Source organism: Saccopteryx leptura, chromosome 5 (assembly GCF_036850995.1).
Source record: "Saccopteryx leptura isolate mSacLep1 chromosome 5, mSacLep1_pri_phased_curated, whole genome shotgun sequence".
NCBI classification, from domain to species: domain Eukaryota; kingdom Metazoa; phylum Chordata; class Mammalia; order Chiroptera; family Emballonuridae; genus Saccopteryx; species Saccopteryx leptura.
Window position 1 is genome coordinate 77,059,727 of NC_089507.1, and position 25,002 is coordinate 77,084,728.

A 25,002-nucleotide genomic window follows, 5' to 3' on the forward strand; every position below is an offset into this window, starting at 1 on the left:
ATCTTAAAAAAGGAGTAGTTGAAAGAAAATGGTAGGCTAAGAATTAAATAGATAATGGGAAGAGATGTGTGGAAAATTGGAATAGTTATGTTAGAATAAAATTGTATTATGTTATATAAATCACACACTTGATTGTGACTAGAGAGGACTTATCAATACATTTGAGAGATGGCTAAATTTTATAAAAGGAGCAAATTAATTCTGGAGGACAGGCAGCCGAAAGGCATTGGAAGGAAAAAATTATTTGGAAGTCATTAGAAATCTCCCTGGGAGATAGAGTTGGCAAAATGGCTGATTTAAAAAAACTTAACTATTCTCTCCCATCTCCTGAAAGACTGGACTAGCTTAATTTATATTTACTTTCTTGGAAGAAAATGTTTCAACACTTAAAGATTTAGCAAGGAGACCACAAAGTAAAGATGTTATATACTCTTCCAAAATAAACATCACTAATTGTAAAATTTCATCAAATACAAATGGAAGGGATTACTTTTTTGGTTAGTTTTTGTTTGCTTGTTTTTAAAACAGTTTCAAGATATTTAAAGAAAGGAAATACTTCATTTTTCTAGGAGGCCCAACTATATGTTTCAGGGTTCCTAAACTCCCTGTCCAGAGCAGCAGGCATAATTTGATGTGTATGTGTATTATTTTTTACAGGGTGTGTCACCATCTTATCAACGTCTCCAGTGTCAATGGCCCTAAAAAGTTGAATCCACTGCACTAGATCATCTTTGGAACTCCTTTCCAGCTCTCAATGTGCAGTAATTCCTCAAATCTTTGTTTCATCAAACCTTTTCTTTCTTTCTTTTTTTTAAAAAAATGAAACCCCATTCTTACACATGAACAGGAGCATTTATGATGAACATGGACGAAATGCTCTGTGAAACGGCTGAGCCTCAGAAGTTCGGGGCAGCCGCTCCACGCCGGGGACGGCGCGGTGGCCGCAGCACCCCAAGTTCGCACGCCTTGCTCGCACAGCGCTGCTGGGGCAGCTCCAAGTGCGTTGAGAAGTGTAATCCCTCCTCTAAGTACTTGGCTCTCAGTCTCCAATCACTAGTGGGAGCTGGAGAGGGCAAGTTAAAAAAAAAAAAAAAAAAAAAAAAAATTCCAGAAGCTGCCGAGGAGCTGAGGAAAAAAAAAAAAAACAAGTCCGGAGGCGGCGGCAGAGTGGCCACCGCAGCCATAAGTTGACGGTCGCAGTGTGGTCAGGGCTCAGACTGGCGCGGGGCCTGCGCGGCTGCTCTGACGGTTCGGTGACCGGGACCAGTGCCTGCGGCACCGAGGACCAGGACGCCGGGGCCGGAGCGCAGGGCGGTAAGGCTCCGGGGACGCCGGGAGCCCCGCGTGCGGGAGGCAGCGGAGCCCGCGGAGGGGCGGCGCGGGCGGGGAGCCGGGGGCGCGGGGCGCGGGGCGCGGCGGTGTCGCTCCCCGCCGGCTGAGCGCCCCCAGGTGCGGGTGGGAGCCGGCAGCACCGCGCGGGGCGGGGACGAGGGGTCCGATGGCCGCCCGGGCTTTGGGGCTTTGTGCGCGGGCGGCTCTGCCGGGACCCCCGCGATCTCGCGCCCGCGCCGGCGAGGAGGAGGCAGCGGAGGAGCCTGCGGACTGGACACGTGCTCCGGGGCCGGGGAGCCGGGGAGCCGGGACCTGCCGGCCCGGGGATGGGGCGGGAGGGCTGGGCGAGCGCAGCCCAGCCCGGGAGCCGGACTCGGAATCGGGGGCATTCCCGCAGCCTGCCAGCTCGTGCGGAGCCACCTGCCTCGGACGCCCCGGACCCGCCTGGTCGCGGCAGAAAGTGCGCAGCGAGCCGGCTGGTCCCCGCGCTCCCCCTCGGCTCCGTCTCCGCGCTGCTCCTGCCGGTCCCTCTCCCTCCGTCTGCTGCCCCGTCTCTGCACGTTCCCAGTGCTTCTGTCCGCCTTCTTCCTCTATTCTTTGTTTTTCCCTCTTTCCACCTCCTCTGTCTCGCTCTCCCTGGGTCTGTTTGTCTTTCTGTCTCCCTCTCACCACCCCTTTCTCTGTCTTTACGTCTCTCTGTGTGTGTCCCTCTCTGCCTCCCACACTCTTTCGGACTTTTTCACTTAGAGCCTGACTTTCTACTTCTTTCATTGTCGCTCCTTGCCTCATTGTTTCTCGCCCATCAGTCCACTCGCTCCAGTTTCTGTCAGGGCTCCGTATTTCTGTCGGTCCCTTACAGTGTTAGGATTTCAGATGTTAAGAGAAGACCCCCCTCCTCGGAAGTGGTCCGGTGTAGTGTCTTACTCCTTTTGAGCTGCCACTCCAGCTAGATTTGGGGTCCTTTGGGTTTGTTTTCTATAGAATGGGAACTCTGTGGTTTTGAGTTATTAGAAACTGCTGGTCACCTTTCCACCAAGGTGAGGTCAATGACTGAGCAGCCACAAAGGTGCCGGTGAAAGAAAACAGAAGAAGAGAGCCGCTTAATTGCTCCAACCTAGAAAGAGAATGTACCAAACATATCTTCTGTGAAGCACAACCACCTGTGACCAGGTCCCTGAATGCCGGGCAGAAACACAAAGGGCTCCACCACTCATGAGAGGACTGAGCTAGAAAGTAGTTGAAAATAATTTGCAAAAGCATTTATGGAAAATGCTTGCGATACTAAAGCGATGCCGACTAATACCTATTTTTTAACATATACTTTGAGGATTCTAATAACATCTCCAAGTCATCGTTTTGGGAAAATGATGGGAAATGTCAACTGGGGCATTTGTCTTTAGGAAAATAGTCAGTTTTTGTACACATATCTTTTTAAACTCTAAGGATCAAGGCAAATTATTCCTAACAGCAAAGAAAATAGGAAAGGATTTTTCAGTGATTTTAAAACATGAGATTTCAGAGATCAGTAATTTTTTGGGGGGGAAACTTGGCCTGACCTTTGGCAGCATTGACCTGGAACACTGAAGTCGCTGGTTCGAAACCCTGGACTTGCCTGGTCAAGGCACATATGGGAGTTGATGCTTTCTGCTCCACCACCTTCTCTCTCTCCCTCTCTCTCTCTCTCTCTCTCTCCCTCCCTCTCCCCCCCCCAAAATGAATAAAGTCTTTTAAAAATCTTTTAAAAAAGGATGTTTTGAAGGATATTACATCTTAGTGAAATATGCACGTTATTACACACTTAGATCATTGTGCAATGCAAAAAAAGGGTGGTGTGCTGTAAGCAAATCATGGTGGTGATGGTTTTTTATAGGAAACATAGCAGGGAAATTAATTGCTCTGATTTTCACTGTTTTCTTTAGTCATGCATAATGTACCTTTGTTTTTAGCCAAATATGGCCCAGGGCTACAAAACTTGATACAGTGTGTTATTTGTCCAATCTGAATTACCAGTTAGAAAACCACCTTTACATTTTGGTCACAAGATATAAGTTGATATGATTTTATTACTTATGTGCTGGGGTCTCCTGATGAATTTTAATGGCACTGGTTTGTGATTTTAAATCAAAATGTTAGTTTTTGGTGAGTTAAAATCTTGATTTATGTCATGTTAGTTAATCATCACTATTTATGGGGGCTTTGCCACCTTGTCTGCCAGGTGCTACACAACCTTGAGCCCTGGCAGGGTTTTCTGTCATTCCCTGTTAGATTATTGTCCCTGAGTGACGTCCTGACTCCCTACTCATGGCATGGTCATATATGTCTCTCAAAATGTTCCAGTCATTAAATAATATTTATTAAAAGGAAATTGACTTAATATTTTCCTCATAAACTTTGAAAACTGTGTGTGAGATGGCCTGATAAATTATTTTTATTATAGTAAATGCTGATTTTATTATTTGTTTATAGGGCAATTTAAAATGTGATATATTTTGGTAGATGTAGCAACCTCCACTCTTCCTCAGCATTCAACTCATATTTATCATCCAAGTATAAAGTCAGTTGTCTCCTACTCTCACGTAACAAAGCCTTTCCTAATTTTCATAAGCCCCTCATGGCTGCCTCTGAAACTTCTGAGATCATCATCTCTCTCAGTATTCAGCTCTCTGCTGTGTAATTATTTGCTTGGCTCTTCCTTACAGGGATTTTGTCTTGCTGAGCTTTTTTCTCTGACTTTCAGAGGCCCAGCAGAGTACCTGACATAGGAGAGATACTCAAAAAATCCTTGAGAAAGGATTTGTTGTCTTCCAGTTGCTGTCTAATGTGATACTGATTCTTTGTAGCTGCAGTAGCTTCAGGGAAATACGTAGCATGGAGTAAGCACCGATCATAGAGGGATGAGAAGCGTCTTAGAAAGCATCTTTTCACACATTAATATTAAAGATGAAGTGGACGAGGCCCAGAGAGTTTGAAAACCATGCTCAGAAATGGACAGTGAAGCCACAGGGCCTATGGAGTTGAGACCTTGAGCTATGTTTCACTGGGCCTCAGTTCTTTTATTGGACTCATGCTTGCCTTCTTTCACTAGAAGCAGATAAATCTGTTATTAGAAACTACCAACGATTATCTTAACACTGAAGATTTCTTCTCGTGCCAACCAGTAAAAGTCATGCATGACATTTATCAACCTGTAATAACCAATAATCATTTGTTACACGTATGTATGGAGGTAATATTTGTCTTTTAGAATACTGACTTATAAGTGCTTTTATGTTTTGAGTGCTATGTCATCTTGGGCAGACTAATTATTTGTACCTGCAAAGAAGATTTAAATTCTTGATATTTAAATTTTCTCCTCTATAACTTTCTCTCTGTGTGTTATAGGGGGGTGGGGTGGGGAGAAAAAGAAGTTTGGACTAGATTAGGGATTCTTTTTGAAGTTTTTCTTCAGCCACCACCAGTTCAACTCTGTGAACAACTGCAAATTCATCTGTTTTACATATAGACTTTCCTGTGAGCTTTTGTTTGAAAAAAGGCTAACACAGTTTAGAAAAGGCTTGAAGACCACTTCACTTGATGTTTTCCAATCATCCTTCCAGTTCTTGAATTTCATAATCAAGATAATTTCTAGCTTTTAAATCTGGGTGTCTGGAGAATGGGTGATAAAAATATTAAGGATAGAAGGAAAAACTGATTTTCCATGCGAGGTACTCATTAAGTTTCCATATGCCAGGTTTGATGCAATGGCAGAAATTGGGGTAGAAGCCTTGCCATCTCTACAGGCAGGCCAGAATTCAGGGGAGGGAGGGACAGGGCTGCAAATACAGATTTCACAGCCATTCACATGAAGTTAATGAGGAAAACAATCTTTTTAGGAATCTAGAAAGAGAAATAAGTGAAGATTTAGGGGTGGACAAGAGGGATATTTTATGACACTTTTGAATATTTAAAAACTCATCTATAGTATCAAGATAAAAAGGATAATACATAATTCACATCAGGCAATAATCAGTTTTCATGATTCTTAGAGCATCCATTACATGCCAGTTATCTTAATTACCTTCATTTTTACTTAAATGTTTGCTTGCCTACTCTCTGCCTGGCATCGAGAATACTGCAGCCATTGGGACACAAGGTCCTTGCTGTCACTGATCTTGCATTCTAGAGAGTTGAAACACAATGAACTAGGAACAAGCCATGAAGATCATTTTCTATAGTAAAATTGTCACTAAAAAATAAGACAGGGTGATATGACAGTGAATGACTGGGGCTCCTTTATATGGGGTGGTCAAGGAACGCCTCTTTAAGGGTGTTCTGAACAACAAGAAGGAGCCAGCCCAGTGAAGATCTGGGAGAACTCCCTGGCAGAGGGAACATTAAACTGCCGCTAAAGGAACAGCAAGCTGGGTGCACATTGGAATCAGGCAATTAGGAGAAATGGTAGAAACGAGGTCAGGGAGATAGCCAGGCCCATGTTATAAAGTATGCATTTTATTCAAATTACACTTTATTAAACCACCCTGGAGGATTTTTTTTTTTAAAGCTTTCTTTTTTAAATTTTTATTTATTTATTCATTTTAGAGGAGAGGGGGGGGGGGAGGAGCAGGAAGCATCAACTCCCATATGTGCCTTGACCAGGCAAGCCCAGGGTTTTGAACCTGCAACCTCAGCATTCCATGTCGACACACTATCCACTGCGCCACCACAGGTCAGGCCACCCTGGAGGATTTTAACCTGAGAAGTGAACAAATCCGACTTAGCATTGTCTGTCTGTAATATGAATAGGACTGTCAGAAGTCAGATGATGTGAGAGGCTATGAGAAGGAGCCAGCACAGAATTGGATGGTTTGGCCAATGGTGGACCCAGGAGAGATTGATCTGATGTTGTTCTTATCACTGAGTAATAGTCACTGAGTTAAATCAGTAAATCAGCTCCCTCCCCGTTCTTTTTTCTCTTATTTTGCCTTGATCTACATTACAGCAACCCACTGGTTCAACAGTTGCTTTTACTTTTAAATTGCAGACCTCAGCACCTCGCAGTTCCCAGATGTCACATAAAGTTTGTGTTCTGGTTACAAAGGAAAGGAAGCAAGTCAGAAATCTCTAATCAGGTTTGAGTGTCATTTTTCTCTACCTTTCACCTTTGAAAACCTCGCATGTTTCTTGGAAGATTTCACTATAAAGTCCACGTTGTTTTATCTGGAACTCACCCTTCATTGTATTCCAGCCCTTTGCATTGAGCTAGTATCATATATAGTAGGCATTCAGTAAATATTTGTGTAATGTTGGATGTAGTCTGTTAGAGACCCATAGCTTTTATTCAGCTGACTTTATTTTTCCTATCAACAAGTATAGGGCTCCCTGTGCCTTCATCTTTAGAAGATACTAAGTAGCAAGTTTAGAAAAGATTTTTTTCTGAAGGTTATATTTACTTATTGGAGAAAGGAAAAAAAAATACAATCCGATATATCTCTATAACATTTCTTGCCTGGCTGTCTTGAGATAAACATTTTAGTCATTTTTATAGCAGTTAGATAGATATGGACTTAAACAAGTACAGACACATCTGTCACTAGGTAATTTGTTGATTTATGAATCTAAAACTATTCCAAGGAAGTCTGTAATGATAGTGGCTTTGTCTAAATTAATCTCTTGATAGAAGTCAGTGAGTTTTATCTAATACACTTTACAACTGTCTATAAAAGGTACTATATTATCATCTGTTCTTTTTCTGGAAACAAGCTACTCTTCTGCTGTTGTCCAATAACCTTTTAGCAGTAATAGTACATATAGTGGGGGAGTGTCTTCCTGTTCCTCTATTGCAGAATGTAGCACTTTACTCAAATGGGGTTACAAACGAGTTGGAGTCACATTTTTCTGTATCTGGCAATAATCTTTCACTGTTTCTTTAAGCTTCTTTTCAGTTATTCAGGAGTCCTTGCTGTGTCTGAAAGTCTCTTCCTGTGTAACTCAATTTAGTTAAAACTTCACCCATTGACCTCTATGTCAGCAATCTTCTGTTTGCCTCTCCAGATCACCTTATGCTCTCTGCCCACCAGGCTACCTGGGTGAACAGCTCTGATTTACAGATGGCTTAGGGCACTGGAGAATCCCAGCAAGAGGAATCTCTTGGCTCCCTCCCTGCTATTGATAGATTCCCTTTGGCTGCTGGTGTCCACTGCTCTCTTAAGGTAGCTGTCTCTACATTATTCTGTCCTTCCAGATTACAGTAGCCATCTCTACATTATTCTGTCCTTCCAGATTACAGTAACCTCTCAAATACCTTCTGGGCTTTTATTATCCTGATTTACTCCCCTTCCATTTAGGTTCTTTTACACTCCTGCCTATACTTATTAAATTATTGTAAATAAATCCTCTTCTACTTATCAGAATTTTTAACAATTAAGGTCTTGCATTCTTTTGGTTCAGCTTTTGAAAGCCTCCTCTTTTTTTGGAAACTTTTTGGATTGATAAGAGCAAGTTGACCTCCTTACTCTCTCTGTTGGACATCTGCTTTCTACGCCCAAATTATAGGATTTTGTCACTGCAACAGTAGCATGGAAAACTCAAGTTGTTATTACATAAATACTTTTCTGCCCACCAATTTAGTGCTTTACACTTCTTACTTTACAGCCTGTATACCTACTACATATGTAATTTGGCTGACCCATTCACTCTTTGATTCATTCATTAATGCAGTGCTTGTTTTATGCAGTTACTTTTCAGGGCCAGGCACTGTTCTAGGCGCTCTGCATATAAGAGGTCCATGTTTGCCCTTATTTGGGGTGAGGATTGGGGAGGAGATAGGAAGTAGAAAAATTTAATATTTACAAATCAAGTCTGTGATTAGGGCTTTGAAGGACATAAACAGGGTGTGGCAGGAGAGAGTAGTAGAAAGGACTAGCATTTGATTGAGATCACAAGCAACTGAAAGGCAGGGATGTTTCTAAGTGGCTTTTGTTGACCTGCATCTGTTATGCAGGTTCTTTCTCTGTGAATTTTAAAAGCTTTTTCCTAATACAAATAATAAATCTTCTTGATAGGTGAGTTAGAAATTGCAGGTAAAGCTACAGAAAAGAAATTTCCTTAAACCATTACCTAAAATAAATATTTTGATATATGTCTGTGTATGTGTGTATATATATATACCCTTCAAGAATTTTCCTGTGCATTTTTATGTACCGTATTTTTAAACAAAAATGAGGTCACATATATTATTTTGTTACTTGCATTTTTAATTAACCATATATTGACAATACCATTCTATATCAATATATTAATTTTGAAACATACTATTTAATGAATAATAATTAAATGTAAATTAGATGGAGCTTCTCCATCTCCCTACTGGTTGTATTTACAAGTTAAACATGCATGAAGCAGATAATGAAATGACCAATATCCTACTATACAAATGACCTTTAGAAATTGTGAGACACTTGGAATTTGAGAGTGTAGAAATGGCCTAAGTCATGCAGATTTTTATTTTATCATAACTCCATTAGATTATAATGCCCGATAAAATTAATTAAATAAAGAAGATGTAAAACAATTTAACCAAACTTCTCTTGTTTAGTGATCACATTCTAGAAACTTATAGGCCTAATATTATTGCTAATTCTTTTTGTCATCACATATCAAGTGAAAACTTAGAGTATGAAGTAGCATGAGCTGTAATTGAGATAAGCCACTTACATATAACAGTATGTTTGACTTGATTACATTTGTTTTCTCAGTAGGTTCCACGGAAGAGTGGTTCTGTGGAATGTCAGGTGTGTAGCCAGCCCAAGAAGGATCCCTTGGGTGGCAGCATAGCCTGCTGGGTAATTGTGGGGACTGTGGAGTTGGCCTGGCTTTGAATGTTGGCTTTATCACTTGTTAGCAGTGTGACCTTGGCGGAGTTACTGAACCTTCTATGTCTCAGATTCATCATTTGTAAATGGGGCTGATAATAATAGTGATTGCTTTATGGGTTTGCATGAAGATTAGAACAGCAAATATTTGTAAAGTGTTTAGAACAATGCCAGGCACATAACAAGCACCACAAAAGCATTTGATAAGTAAATAAATGATCAGTAATCTGGTAATTGCTGATATTTTAAAACTGCACCGCTTCTCTGACCTTTGTTATGCTAATGTGCATTGTGAGAGTCCTCAAAAGAGATATTTGACCATGGGACTTGTAATTTTTCCTGCATATACCGCTGGACTATGAATGTTCCTCAGAACACACTTTGGGAAAAGATGGATACAAAAGATTGGCTAAATATTTTACCATTCTTATTGCCAACACTTTTTCCTCTGCCTGGCACACCTATCACAGATTAAGAACCCAGTTCTTACTTTTATTTGTTTTCACTTTTATTCTCTCTCTTTTTTTTAATTAGAGAGAGAGTGAGAGAGAGACAGGGACAGAGAGAGGGACAGATAGGGACAGACAGACTGGGAGGGAGAGAGATGAGAAGCATCAATTCTTTGTTGCGGCACCTTAGTTGTTCATTGATTGCTTTTTCATATGTGTTTTGTTGAGAGTGTGGGGGGCTCCAGCTGAGTCAGTGGCCCCCTTTCTCAAGCTAGTGACCTTGGGCTTTAAGCTAGTGACCTTTGGGCTCAAGCCAGCAACCGTGGAATCATATCTATGATCCCACGCTTAAACTGGTGGCCCTGTGCTCAAGCTGGTGTGCCCACACTCAAGCCTGATGAGTCTGCACCCAAGTCGGTGACCTTGGAGTTTCAAACCTGAGTCCTCTGTGTCCCAAGATGATGCTCTATCCACTGTGCCACTGCCTGGTCAGGCGCTCTCTCTCTCTCTCTCTCTTTTTTTTTTCTCTCTCTCTCTCTCTCTTTAAGCAAGAGACACAAGAGAGGGACAAACAAGGACAGACAGAAAGGGAGAGAGATAAGCATCAACTCATAGTTGTGGCACCTTAGCTGTTCATTGATTGCTTTCTCATATTACCTTTATTCTCTTTTTGTAATTTATTGATTGATTTTAGAGAGAAAGAGAAACATTGATTTGTTATTCCACTTATTTATGCATTCATTGGTGGATTCTTATATGTGCCCTGACCAGGGATCGAACCCACAACCTTGGTGTATGGTGATGATGCTCTAACCAACTGAACACCCAATAGCCCTTCTCTTTTTCTTTTTAGAGGTAAAATGAATATTTTTCTTCATTACCCAGAGAAAGACTTTCTGTCATTATAGATAGGAGTATCCTCTGGGGATTGCTGAGCCCAAAGTTTACAGTGTATAATGTTTTCTAAAAAGCTACTTATTGGTATTTTTTTCAAATAACAAGGAATACATATTCATTGAAGTGAACTTGGGAGTTTAGGGAACTGTAACAAAGACAATAAAAATAACTCACTCTTCTACCCCACAGAAATAGCTACTGTTAACATTTGGGGTCTTTTTTTCTTTACAAAATTGGAAGCATAATATAATATGGTTTTGTGTCCTGCCTTTTCTCCCCCTTGACTTTATTTATATAATATTCTCAATCCAAGACATGCAGTGATTTCTGGCTCTCAGATGATTGGTAATCTACATTTCAAAAGCGCTTCCTTCCTTACTTTCCAAATTCTGAGGCCAGAGACAATATGAAAATAAAATGCTATATCTAGAATGAGTTTCTCTCTGATTTTAAGTATTCTCGGAAATTGGAACCACCTGGCAAGCAGTTGGCAATTCTGTTTAAAAGACCTGGAGTAGGTGACCTCAGGTTGCTTCATTTTTATGAGTCATTCCAGTGTTCTAGCCAGCAGCCAGATGGACGCATAAGAATCCATGACCAGGCTGGTTTGGAGGCGTTACTTACTCACCCTGAGTGACTGAGTGAATTTATATAACGTTGAGATTAACTAGGAAAAGTTATCCAGGGAAACCCAAATTATTCCAAAATAAATATAGCTATTATTTAAGTTTTAAATGCTGAATCTGTTCCCTCCATTGCATGTTGGACGTAGGGTTTTAATAATATACCAATATAGAGGACAAACAATTGTCTCTAAGTATTTTATCTTGTCCTATAGTTTTGAATAGGAAATACTGTTACATTTATATGGCGGTACATAAGTAAGGACTTTAAAATGACTAATTCTGGTAAGTTTTACTCTGTGTATTTCATAAACGATGGGTGCCATAATAACTAAAATATATCTGCTTAGTAAGACCTTTTTCATTCATCCATCCTTCTTCAACAATTTTGAATCTTCATCTCACTTGAGATTAAAGGAATCATCTTTAAAAACACTTATCTTTAACATCTGTTGGCAAATTAAAATATTTAAACTGTTTCTGAAGAGGAAAACCATGCTATGCTGTTTAATTGAATTAAATTAGCTTTTCATGGAAATTTACCTAGGAGCTGTTTCTGGAATCAATTTGGGAAATGATCTTTGTATTCTGTGGCATTTATGTTTGATTATGTTTTTCTTAGTAATTCTCAATGGACCTGATTCACTTCTTGCTTTAGTCATCAAACCCATGCAATTTTTGTAGGCAAATTAGGCATTTCCTACTCTGTAATTATGCATATTTATGGAATAATGTATGCTTCTTTCTTATATATAAATGTTTAAGAAATTCTTAATTCTATAACTTAAAATGATCTACTTTATCATTTTAGCATTCTGTAGAATCAGTTAAGGCTGAGATAAAAGTCATATAAATTAACTTCCCTCAAAAAGTGTTTTGCAGAATTTAAGTTTTGACTCCTATACCAATAAAAGCAGGTGCTGCTGTTTGTAAAAAAAAAAAAAGGAGATAATCTAAAACTTCTTTTAATCTCTTGCCTGGGAGCAATCTGTATCTCAAGCACATCAAAGATTTTGCGCACTACATTTTTTGCATTCTCTCCTACCCCGTAATCTGTTGATTTACAAAGCTATGAGGTAATGGAAAATTGCTTACAAAAACTCAAATTTCAAGTATTTTAGCTGTAAAATTTATCCTTTGTGATCAACAACATGGAAGTAAATTTTATATGCTTGGTGCAAGGATTATAATTTATTGCCTTTATTTATGAATACTTCATATTTAGCAATTTAAAGATCTTTTAAAACATGTTTTGTTTTAATAATAAAATAATAACTTTGCAGTATTGACCACAATTAGAATGTTAGAACTGTGCTGCTTTCTCCTCAGTGTGAATACATGGATGCTCGTTGCATTCTCCTTTGCCCTCACCTTCTTACTTTTCCCTCCCCATCCCTTTCTTCTCTTTTTCTCTCCTTCACTTTTGCACTTGATTTGCAAGCACTGTTTTCTTGACCACTTTTTTCTGAACTTGAAGGGGCTTAAAACATTCTCATCTCTATGATCCCAAACCTCTAGAATATTTCCAGTCTTACTAGATTACCATCTTGTGACGGACTGGATTTTTGACTGAGCTTACTGGTGATTGTTATTCTGTAAACATGATCTTAAAAGTACTTTAATAATACTATAAACATATAATAATGGTAAGGTGCATATATATTTTGTTATGAAATCACTTAATTACATAAGTTCACTTAAAATATTTTCATGAAATCTTCATGTTTTAAACATTTAAATAAATGATCACAGGTAAAGAAAACCCTAACAAACAAACTAACAATGGCACACCAGCCGGACCAGATAGTGGCACAGTGGATCGATTGTCGGCCTGGGACAGTGAAGACTCAGGTTAAAAACCCCGAGGTCTCCAGCTTGAGCATGGGCTTATCCAGCTTGGTGTGGGCTCACTAGCTTGAGCGTGGGGTCACCAGCTTGAATGTGGGAGCATAGACATGACCCCCTGGTTGCTGGCTTGAAGCCCAAGGTTGCTGGCCTGAGACCAAGGTCACTGGTTTAAGCAAGGGGTCACTGGCTTAGCTGGAGCCCCCCCCCCCCAGTCAAGGCACAGATGAGAAAGCAATCAATGAGCAACTAAAGTGCTGCAACAAGTTGATACTTTTTCTCATCTCTCTCCCTTCCTGTCTGTCTGTCCCTGCCTGTTCCTCAGTCTCTCTCTCTCTCTCAAAAAAAAAATGGCACAACATATATTATATAAATTATATTGTAGATGTTACTTGGGTCTAGGCAATATTCATTTTTTATACAATCTGATGTATAAAAATCTACAATTTTATTTTATAGGGTTTTCACCAAAAACTCTCCTATTTTATTTGAATTTTCATGTATTTACAATTTTGGTTTGAAAGCTCTTAGGTATTCTGGAATATTTTCTTTCTTTTTTTTAATTTAGTGAGAGGAGGGGAGGTAGAGACAGACTCCTGCAGGCATCCTGACAGGGATTCACAGGGCAAGCCCACCAGGGGGCGATGCTCTGCTCATCTAGGGCCCTTGCTACTTTGCTACTGGACCCATTTTTTTTTTCCAGCACCTGAGGTGGAGCCATGCTCAGTGCCTGGAGCCAACTTGCTCTAATCGAGCCATAGCTTCAGGAGGTGAGGAGAAGAGAGAGAGAGAGAGAGAGAAAGAAAGAGAAGCAAGAGGGGAAGGGGTAGAGAAACAGATGGGTGCTTCTTCTATGTACCATTGAGCCAACTGGCCAGGGCTGAACATTTTTCTTAGAAGTTACCAACATGTACTCTGACTTACCAGGAGACTGTAAATTCCATTTTTGGTTTATTTCTCCGAAACCTGGAAGGTATAATACAGTTTAACAATAATATTTTACATTTTTAGTTTTTGAATAATGTCTCTCTTTCAAGTGGTATTATTAAATACTAATGCAATGTGACTCAATTTGATGCCATATATGTCAAAGAGTTAACTGTGTCTTGCTCTAAGGGAAAAGATGTTTAAAATAACAGATAATACACTATCAAAAAATAAATGCAAAGCACAAATCAAATGAACATGAGAAAAACAAGTTAAGTCAATGAGAATATTTATGAAGTACCAAAGTGATTCAGTCTATTAATCTGGCCATCATGGGATATGTTAGGGAAGGCTAGGATTGGGTTTTCACAAATTCACTTTTAAATTTAGTATTGTATCCTCCAAATATCTTAGTTTTCTTCAATATAAACCACTACTTTCTTTTTGGAACTGATTAGAATTTCTTAGTTTAACATTGTGGCTTTATATTTCATTCCTCGACCAATGTGTGGATTGTACTTGAAGAACAGCAGCCAGTTGTTAGCTTAATATTTCTTTTGTCTATACTTTCCACGATTGTGTCGAGTCTATGAGTCTCGCCATCTATAATATTTCCTTATAAGTTTCACCTTCCTAGGTGCACAGAACGCTGATTTTTCTTGTTTTACTTCATAGGCCTGTTCTCTGGTGCACTTGAGCCTTTATTTTTGTTTTGGTTGAATTTTCCTCAATTTCTAAATCATTTTTTCCTTTTTTGGGAATAGAGTTATAATTTTTTTCATTCACCAGCAGATATTTTTAGAGCGCTAGGCCATGTTAGACTAAAATTGCATGTAGCATTTCAAATAGAGGTGAACTGTGGTTTAAAATAGGATGAAAATCATGTGTTTTGTTCTTAGGTGATTTTGGTGCTATTGTGAACTTTGTTAGTTACGGGAACACATTAATTCAGTGACTTTTAAGTTGTTTTCTGTTATAACTAAGGCTCATTATCCTGAGAAGTACAGTCTGTATACTTTCTGTCCTACATGCATAAGCCTATAGTTTTCCACTTTGAATCTTATTTGATGTTTTCCCTCTAGTAACTTGTAAAATTTTGGAAATCTTGTAGGTTATCCCAATGACTTGGCATTTCACATACTGGAAAAACTTAGTATCTTTTGCAGACCTGGAAAATTTAATCTAGATTTCCTTTTCTACATCATTTATAAAGATGTTAAATAAGACCATTTCCAGCACCTTCCCTATTTATAGTTTTCCTGCCAAAGTAATGGCTTTTTTCACTGTCTTCTTTGTTTCTCCAGTAAAAGTTCACCTAATCCTATGGTGACTCAGTTCTTTTTAATAACTTTTGTGGTAGTACCTTGTCAAGGGCTTTTAAAAAAATGGAGTAGATTATATCCACTGATTTCTCCCTTGAGGCTCCACTCAGCTTTTAATTTGCCAACACATGATTACCCTTAAAAAAAAAAAATCAAAGCTAGTCCTGCCCTATTGTTTGTTAAATTCTTCAGTGACCTTATGCTGTAGCATATATAGACCCCACACATTTGTCAAATTGCCAAGAAATAATTTTAATACTACATTGAGGAAATTTGAAAGGCTGTGGGTAAAATAGATGAAATTTCATATGGATGTAAATGGTTGAACTAAGCAAGGAGGAAAAAAAAAGAGGTTAGCTTGTTTGAGTCTTTATGTTCCAGGCAATGTGCTAAATAAGTGTATCTTCTTTAGAATAGTGGTGATTGTCATTCATTTACATATGAAGGAACTTAAAACACAGTGAGGTTCCCCAGAGTGGTAGTCTAGGATTCTAACATAGAACCCTCTGATTCCAAATCTCTACTTCGATTAGACACTGTGTTATCGGTGATACAAAGATGACCAACACTCAGCCATGACAGTTCAAGAGCATGGAAAGAGTCCAGGGGAAGGAAGAGACCTGTGCATAACAATGGAATGAGGTGGTCATTGCCTGTGGAAGGTGCTGTGAGAGCAAAGAGAAAGGTTGATGACTGAAGTGTTCAAGGGAGACTTGGGTTATTGATCCTACTTTAAGAAGAGAGGTGGATAAAGAAAGAGAAGGTTCAAAATATATGGGGGATAAATGGTGATGGATGGAGACTTGATTTCTAGTTGTGATGACTTGATGTAGAATTGTGCACCTGAAACCTGTATAATTTTGTTAACCAGTGGCACCCCAATAAATTTAATAAAAAGAAAGAAAACTAGTGTAATCTCTCTTTTCCCCTTAGAGTTATGGATTATTTCTATACAGAGAGCACCGGCACTGTGTTTTAGAGCAAATTTACCATATCTTTTCTAAAATTGACTTCCATTTGATTCCACGTGGGGTGAGAGAGAGAGAGAGAGAGAAGAGAGAGAGAGATGAGGGACACTGAACATGGGTAAATGTAGTGACATATCTGAGTGAATTTAGGATATCAGATAGCTCAGGTAACTTGCCAAGAATGTAGACATGCAATTGATGAAAAAAGATCATTTAAAATTGATGAATTTATCTGAAATAATGTTTTAAAATTTAAATTTTGAAATTCTTATTTTGAAGGATGCACCATAACATATACATAATGTATAATAAACATTGGAGTGTGGGGCTTGGCCAAAGTTTAGTTGCTGACAGGGACCAAAAGGTATGTAATAAAGACATAAAAATCTTCAGAGAGATTTTGATCTTGAAATTCTTATAAATCATTTCCCCCCTAATATTTAAGTGGGGTATAGATCATCATGTGTAATAGAGAGATTGTATATATTTTATCTCTTCTATTTTGATTTGTCAGAATGTGCTAGAGTGAAGTTACTGTAGCGGTTTTCCAGGATGGTTCGCAACTGGCCCAAATTGACATTTTCTGCCATTCAGTTTGCTTTGTACCTTTCTATGCATCTTTTCTACAAGGAGTTTTAAGACCTCTTTTTCATTTTAAGTGTAATACTGTTGTGTTTGCAGGTCAAAATGCAATGGGGTCTTTTGGGTGTGGGCATGGAGTTTTACCTAAGGCAGAGTTATTAAATTAAAAAATAAATTTTTAGTTTTCTAAATAATCACCAGGTTAAAAGTGTATTTTATATGGAGCCAAACAAAGTGCTATAGGGAAAGCAAAGTTTAAAATAGATTTAGGCTCTGGCCGGGTAACACAGTTGGTTAGAGCATTGTCCTGAGGTTGCTGGTTTGATGTCCCCTGTCAAGGTGCATTCAAGAGACAACCAATGACAGCGTGAGTGAGTGGAATAACAAATTGATGTTTCTCTGTCTCTTTCCCTTCCTCTCTCTTTAAAAAATATCAATTAGTTAAAAAATAAATAAAATAGATTTAAGCATTAAAAGTAAAATGGTAAATTTTAAAAATTTAATATTGATACTATATATATGTTAAGTCAACACATTTTTTGCTAGCCCAGTAATCACCATTTGATTTCCCAAAGGAATATAAATACTGTATCACAAAAACATACTAAGCTATAGTATAATTTGTAACAAATAGAAAGTTCCCTTGGAGTGACATCTTATATTCCAAAATACAATTTTTCCATTATGGAAAATTGTATTTATGTTGAACATAAATAATCAGATATTTGCTTCGCTAATGATCCAGATTATTTTAAAATCATGTTACTGGATTTAACGATGCAACTTCTGTTCTGCAACCTTGTGTATACTGGAGGCTTGTTATGCATGTCAAGGGATTTCCTTTATTTGTTCTAATTTTACCTGCCATTTAAATCATTGAATAACCCTTCCTAATTTTATTATGAAACCAAATAATAAGGAAGGACTAGTTGATTATTTTTTACTTTAACTTTCATAATCTTATATAATTCAAATCTCCTTTGTGGTCTCATTTCTCAGGTCAAATAATTCTTGTTTTACAATTTTTCATCACAGTAATGAATGAGACAGAATAGTATGTTTTGATACATTTATTGTTGCTATTTTAGCATTTTACATCTGTTCCCTTTTTCAGGGAAGGGAGGCAAGTAGGATGTTTAAAAGAGAACACGATTGAGATGCAGGAAAGGCTGTAATTAGTTTTGCAACCTCTGACTGATCACTGAAAGAAATGATTGGCCAACCTCTCTGAGGTCTTTCTGCTCTGAAATGCTATGATTCTGTTACTCAAATTGGCAAATCTTATCATAGTTAAGAATTGTAGTATGGCTTTAGTTTCTTGAGAGCCTGGCACTGTAACTGTTTCACGTCTGTCTGTTTTCTTTCCAGGTGGTTTTGGAATTTCAGAGACAAAAGCCAATATTCATGAATTACATCCCTTTCAAATCTTATCACGTCTTGAGATTTTATAATTCTTTACATGAGAGACTAATGCAAATCATATAATTATACTATTTACCACTTTATATCTTGTATAAATAAACCTTTTATTTGGGGGTTGCAAATAATTTTGGCTTGTAGGAAGTAATTCTGCCTCAATCAGTACTGTACACCAGTGGTCCCCAATCTTTTTTGGGTCACGGACCAGTTTAATGTCAGAAAATATTTTCACGGACCGGCCTTTAGGGTGGGATGGATAAATGTATCACGTGACCGAGACAAGCGTCAAGAGTGAGTCACAGACAGATGTTACAGAGGGAATCTGGTCATTTTTTAAAAATAAAACATCGTTCAGACTTAAATATAAATAAAATGGAAATAATGTAAGTTACTTATTCTTTCTCTGTGGACTGGTACCAAATGGCCCATGGACCGGTACCAGTCCGTGGCCCGGGGGTTGGGGACCACTGCTGTACACTCTTGGAATTATTTTCCAAGATCTTGAAGACAGTGTTGATAAAGCTTCTGTTCAGAAGTCAGATTCAGTTTTATGTTTGACTGTATTGGATTAAAATGGCTAATTTGACTAGGGATAAAATATGCAGAGCATGCCAGCAACATGGTAAATTAGTTTTTGTTATGTAACTTTTCACAAATCAGTAAGAGTGAGTTCTTTGTGCCTCATTGGTTACCTTTGTTTCTGTGACCCCCCATTCTAAGTATTCTCTTTCAAAACGCTTTTTAATATAGAAGCAAAGACTAAATGAGTTGAAATGTTATACAGTTAAACTGGTTCTCTCTATGAGAAATTATTGCCTATTCTATCTCTTCCTAAAATATTCCTTTTTCATATTGTTCCAGGATTGGATTAATGTTCAGATTCCTAGAAAATATCTAGGATACTTGAAACATTATTATTTTCAAGTGGATTATTAATTTTCTTTTAAGAACTATATTTTCATAAAGCACTTAACTCTTATTTTTGTGTGTGTGAAGATTTAAGTCGTGTTTTCTAGATTATCCATAGCAAATTTGTAATCCCAGCATGCTTCTGGGCAACTTTTCCCTGTAGCATGTCAGTATGTGTTGAAAGAATCTAAACTAAGCATGAAATTGTACTCATCAAGCTAAGTAAAATAGAATTGAGTAGACAAATGATCAGTGCCCCTAAAAACTCATCCTGGGCATTTGCTATTATTAATGTGTATCAGGAAGCCTCTACTGAAAGCTACAGAGTTGCTTGTTTTACATGATTCATTTGTTCTTAGGAGATAAGGGGAATAAGGTTAAGTGGAAAAACTGAAGTTCTGAAAAAAATGCTGAAAACATTCTTGACCATAGTCAATGGTTTAGGGCTCATGATGCTAAAACTCTTGAATCGGAAGTGAGAAGGAATGTGAGACAGAGTAAGGCAAGTTGCCTCTTCATATGGAACTTCGGAAGTTGGATTGAAAATGAAAAAAATAATCTGATTACTTTTATGTCCAACAAATATCACTTTATTTATGAATTTCTCATTCTGATACTATTTTTTTATTTGTGCTTCTAAAGATTCGTGGTTTACTTTCAGAAAGTATTCTATTAAATAATTCCATTCTGCTGAACTCATTTCTTCCTTCTCTCTGCCGCACCCTCTTCCATTCTTACGCTCTGTATCAATTTGTAATTACTAGTTTCCTGAATCATTAGTGTCATTAGCATCCTCACCATTTTAACTATATTGAATGCTAAAAACAATCTTCTGTTTCTCTAGTTTTCCACATATTTCACAATATGGATATGACACCCCCAAATTCTTGGCCGTTGCTGACTGGCTTTCCTGTTTTGTATGGGTCCAACCTTTTATTTCCTTGTTCTTATGAAAGTTTTCACTTTAAAAACAGGTACAAGGGGCCTTCAGATTTGAAAAAAAAATGTGTCATTTGTTGTATTTTTTCATTTTAATTTTTATTTGTTCATTTTAGAGAGGAGAGAGAGAGTGAGAGAGAGAGTAAGAGAGAGAGAGAGAGAGAGAGTGAATAGGGGGAGGGACAGTAGGGGGAGATAGTAAGGGGGGAGGAAGCATCAGCTCTCACATGTGCCTTGACCAGGCGAGCCCAGGGTTTCGAACTGGGCACCTCAGCATTTCAGGTCGACACTTTATCCACTGCACCACCACAGGTCAGGCCTGCTGTATTTGTTTTAAAAATACATTCTGGGATATGAAACAGAAAAAAATTTTCTTGTGTATTTTGACTCAAGCCAGTGCAGATGTTCTACAGTGGAATTTGTAGGTAGATGCTTGGTTTGAGTCCTACACTCCCATCAGTGTCCTCATCTGTAAAATGGGTATGATAAGAGGACCACCTTAGACAGCATGTTGTGGGAATTAAATGAAATATCTAGAACTGTGCCTTATACAGTAATTTAGTAAGTTAATTCCGTGTGTGTGTGTGTGTGTGTGTGTGTGTGTGTGTGTGAGTGAAACAGAGAGAAAGACAGAGAGAGGGACAGATAGGGACAGACAGACAGGAAGGGAGAGAGAGGAGAAGCATCAAGTCTTCATTGAGACACTTTAATTGTTATTGATTGCTTTCTCATATGTGCCTTGACCACAGGGCTACAGTAAGCCAGCAACCCTTTGCTCAAGCCAGTGACCTTGGACTTCAAGCCAGTGACCTTTGGGCTCAAGTCAGTGACCACGGGGTCATGTCTGTGATCTCATGCTCAAAACAGTGTCCCTGTGCTCAAGCTGATAAGCACACATTCAAGCCAGCGACCTTGGGGTTTCAAACCTGGGTCCTCGTTGTCCCAGGCCAGTGCTTTATGCACTGTGCCACCGCCTTGTCAGGCAGTAATGTTCAGTCTTGTCCTTTATTTTATATGTCTTTAAATGGCATTGGCACTCAGTCTGCTTTACCAGGTATCTGTGTGAAATTGTTCTACTGAAATAAAATGAAGAAAATTTACAGTTAATGAATCAATTTTAATGAGAATTTACTTATAACACATTTTCAAATGCAAAATTTTTAGGACACAAATATTCATATTAAACTGTTAACTGCTTAGTTAGAGACAAGAAACTTTTAGAAACAAAGATATTCCCCTCTTTTTTTATTCAATTTGAGATTTTTCCATTTCTATTTCAAATGCTTGCTTCTAAAAAAATTATATAATGAATAAGAGGATAAATTATGTTTTTATTACTTTGAATGACATTTTCTCCTTGGGTGAATTATGAAAAGTCTAGTTAAGTTTAACATTAGTGGAGCTTGAAGAGATGTTAATATTAAGCAAGTGTTTAGTTGCATGACATGATCAGTTTACACTATTGCAGAACCTTAATTAAAGTTTTATTAAACTGTGTAAACCACGATCCAGTTTGGATTTGAAACTAGATAGACATCTGTTTCAAATATTATTACTACAGTTAGAAATTAATGGCTTTTTTTTCTCTGAAAATCTGACAGTTTCTCTTTTGAAACTTTTGTTTCTGTTTCCTTACCGTTTCCTCTGTATTAAAATATATTCGAGATGTTAAGGTTATTTTAAAAATCACATTTATAATCTATGCAGTATCTATGCAAAAGAAAAGCAGAGAAGGGTTAGGAAGTACTTTATAGAAGAACAATAACACAAGACTCTTTTTTGTTTTACATTAAGAGCAAATTTCTACAGTGATACTTCAGAAGCATCTAAGACAGTTTCCTTGTTTGAGACCATTGTGCCTGCTTTCTTCCTCCCTACCTACCTCTTTTTTCTCTTCCTCCCTTTCTTGCTTTTTTCTTTATGAATTGAAGGCTTATTCTAGGTAAATTTGGGTGTCATTTTGCTCAAGCAGTAAGTAGAAAGTGCTCTAGTTTTTTTACATTGTGTCTTTGTCTCAATGACATTAGAAAATTTTCTAGTAAATCCATTTTTTTAAAAAGCTAATTGTGTATGTGTTTTATTCTTAGTTCTGGAAAGGAGTCTTGATACCATATTTCATGCAGACGGAATACTGAATGCTATCTAGCGTAAAAATGTCAAAATTTAAATTTTCTGTTAAACCATGCTCACTAAAAACGGTAGAAAACTCTACTTGGAGTCTGTTATTTGTAACCATTTTGATATGCTTTCTTCACTCTTTCTCGTGTATTATTTTTAGATTTTAAAAAACTGGGATATTACCTCTTAATTTTGTATTTTATTTGAGTTTTACTTGAAATTATATTATAGATGTTTTCTCCTGTCATTAAATAGGTTTCAAAATATTTTAATTTAGAACTGAAAATATTATTCATTGGTTTACATTTTTCTCATTCTTCATCATAAATAATGCTATAGTGGATTTTTTAATGAATAGATCTTTATTTTTTATGTGAAAGTTTTTATATATAACATCAAAATGCTTACCAGTAAAATCATTCTGCTGGCAGTGTATCGATTTAATGTTCTTTGTAATTTCAGGTGTGTTAATAAGTATTTCAATTCTATCCAAGAAATGTCCATTAAGCTCAGAAAAGACAAAACAAAATGTGAAATACCCAAACAGTAAAGAAGTTTTGAATAGTGGGAATGTGCCCGTGTTATTTTTATTAAAAAAATGAAAAACAGAAGTTTTTACTATTTAAAAATACTGACCATTACCTTTGATACATAATTCAATAAAATTTGTAAAAGAAATGCAAATTAATTTTAGTCATTTTTATTATATGGTTCTAAGTTTTAATTTGTAGCAATAGGAATGATTTAAAGAAAACATTATTAATTCACACAAAAACCCCTGAAGTCAAAGGCAGAAGAAACCTAGAGGAAGGAAATCTAATCCAAATTTTTGTTTGATATGCAAATTAGATTTAAGTTGGTTTTATGCTTTGTGAAAATATCATATGGTGTAATAGCTTTAAGAGGGAGTCTTTTTTGCATCCAGAGAGATTACTATGCTGAATACTAGGCCCAAGATATAATCCCAAGGGTGGCAGGGCAGCAAAGTCGATGCCCTGTACAGTTTGAAAGGTCACTTCTATCAAATTCAGAACTGTGGTCAAGTAAGAGTAGGACTCTGAGACTAGGAACGGAGACATTTGGGTGGATGTGCTGGATAGTATCGAAGCCTCAAATTTCCCTTTTTCTTGGCCAGGCGAAAATAGCCTTCTCTTCACTGGAGTCTATACAGTGACCTTAACCGAAGTTAGTGCTTCATAAGTTGGTTCTTAGGTTTCTTGAGACCTTGACATTATCCCTCATTACTTTCAGGTTGAATAGCCTGAGTAGGTCCCTTTTAGCATAAGCTAACTGGGAATCCCTGCTCCAAGAAGAAATATACTGTATGTCAAAACAGTTGCAAGATGCTATGTACTTTCAAGGGAGTATGTGAACATTTGTGGGAATAGATCTTGAGAATACTAACGGATGCTAAGACCTGGAATATAAGATACTCTTGGGTGCAAATTTATTATCATGTGGGTACTAAACTGTGACTTGGGAGTAAATGTTCTGGCCAGGACATGTGAGAAAGTCAGAATTTCCTTAGCACATTGAGGAAATGGTCATAAGTCTCAGTAGGCAGGAATATTAGAAAGGATTGGCTTTATCAGACTTGAGAGTCCACTACTTGTATTTCCTAGGACACTCCGTTCCCCAAGGGAACAAGGGGTGCATTGCTGAACCTTCTGCTCAATTCCTCATCTGTTGAAGAGATAGACATTGAGGCTCTGGTGGCAGATGGCTTATCTTGGACACATTTGACCTTGGAAGACACAGCACATGGTCCTTATCAGAATTGATTCATACACCACATAGAGGTTTTTTATTCGTCTGCCTGTGGAGACTTGCCAATATCATCATCTAAGTGTTTAATCCACTGACTGAATGTCTAATGTATCAACATGACACCCCAAGCCACATTTCTTCACACTAAGAGACCTACTTTATACCTGAGCCTATGATCACAGGATTTTTGCATCTTATTATGTTTCCTAACACCCAGAGGCATGTGGGTAGAAGGGTGAAGTATTCTGTGAAATAGAGAAAATATTCAGTGATGGAGGCAGCTTGTGGACAACTCTGGGTTGGATGGACTACATATGGTGCTGATTCAATAGCCAATAGATAGTGCCGAGTTGGTACAGATGAAAAGAACCTGAAAATGAAGGGGTGGGAGTTGGATTTACATTTTACCATTAGTCATAGTGACCCACTGCAGACTTCATACTTTCTGTCTTTGCAGTTTTAGGCTCAGCTGGGAAAGAGGTTCTGATTCCTGGGGGGCAGGGGGGATGCCGGATACTGAGGCCAGAAGATAACAGTACGAATTCCATTGATTGGAAGCTGTGACTAGCACCTGTTCACCTTGGGTTTATAATCGTGCAGCAGCAAGCATAAAGGAAGTTTCAACTGGACCAGTCAATCTGGAACACCGGGAGGAGAGAGGTTGCTACCCACGCACAGTGCAGGGTGCCGCATCTCTGGCCTAGGGAACTCCCTGGGCCGTGTCCTGGTGCTTACCCACCTGTGGTGACTGATGACAACCATAGGCTGACAAAGGCAAGGCAGTTAGATGTCCAAGCACCTTGGGAGGAAAGGTCTGAGTCACCCCATGAGGCAAAACCCCAGACTCCCCAGAGCACTGGTCAAGGGTGAAGAGGACCACAAGGGGAGGTAGAGGAAGTGGCGACACACAAATGTACTGAAGAAGCTGCACACGGCACACAAACTAGCTGGGTTTACTGACACTGTTCGGCTGTGGCGCGTCACTGCTGTGGCCTGCAACTTCTCTCTTGCAAAAGAGGTAAGAGCCGGCAGCCCACTTCTCACAGGAGGTCTGA

At 38.3% G+C, this 25,002-nt stretch overlaps 1 protein-coding gene across 1 annotated transcript in view; it reads left to right on the forward strand.

Moving 5' to 3' along the window:
• The first annotated feature begins 1,149 nt into the window (after nucleotides 1-1,149).
• BMPR1B (bone morphogenetic protein receptor type 1B) overlaps nucleotides 1,150-25,002 on the forward strand; it is a 427,129-nt gene continuing 403,276 nt past the window's right edge. Inside the window, exon 1 of the mRNA XM_066386369.1 lies at nucleotides 1,150-1,314. The gene's annotated coding sequence lies outside the window, so the exon portion shown is untranslated. The remainder of the gene's footprint in view (nucleotides 1,315-25,002) is intronic.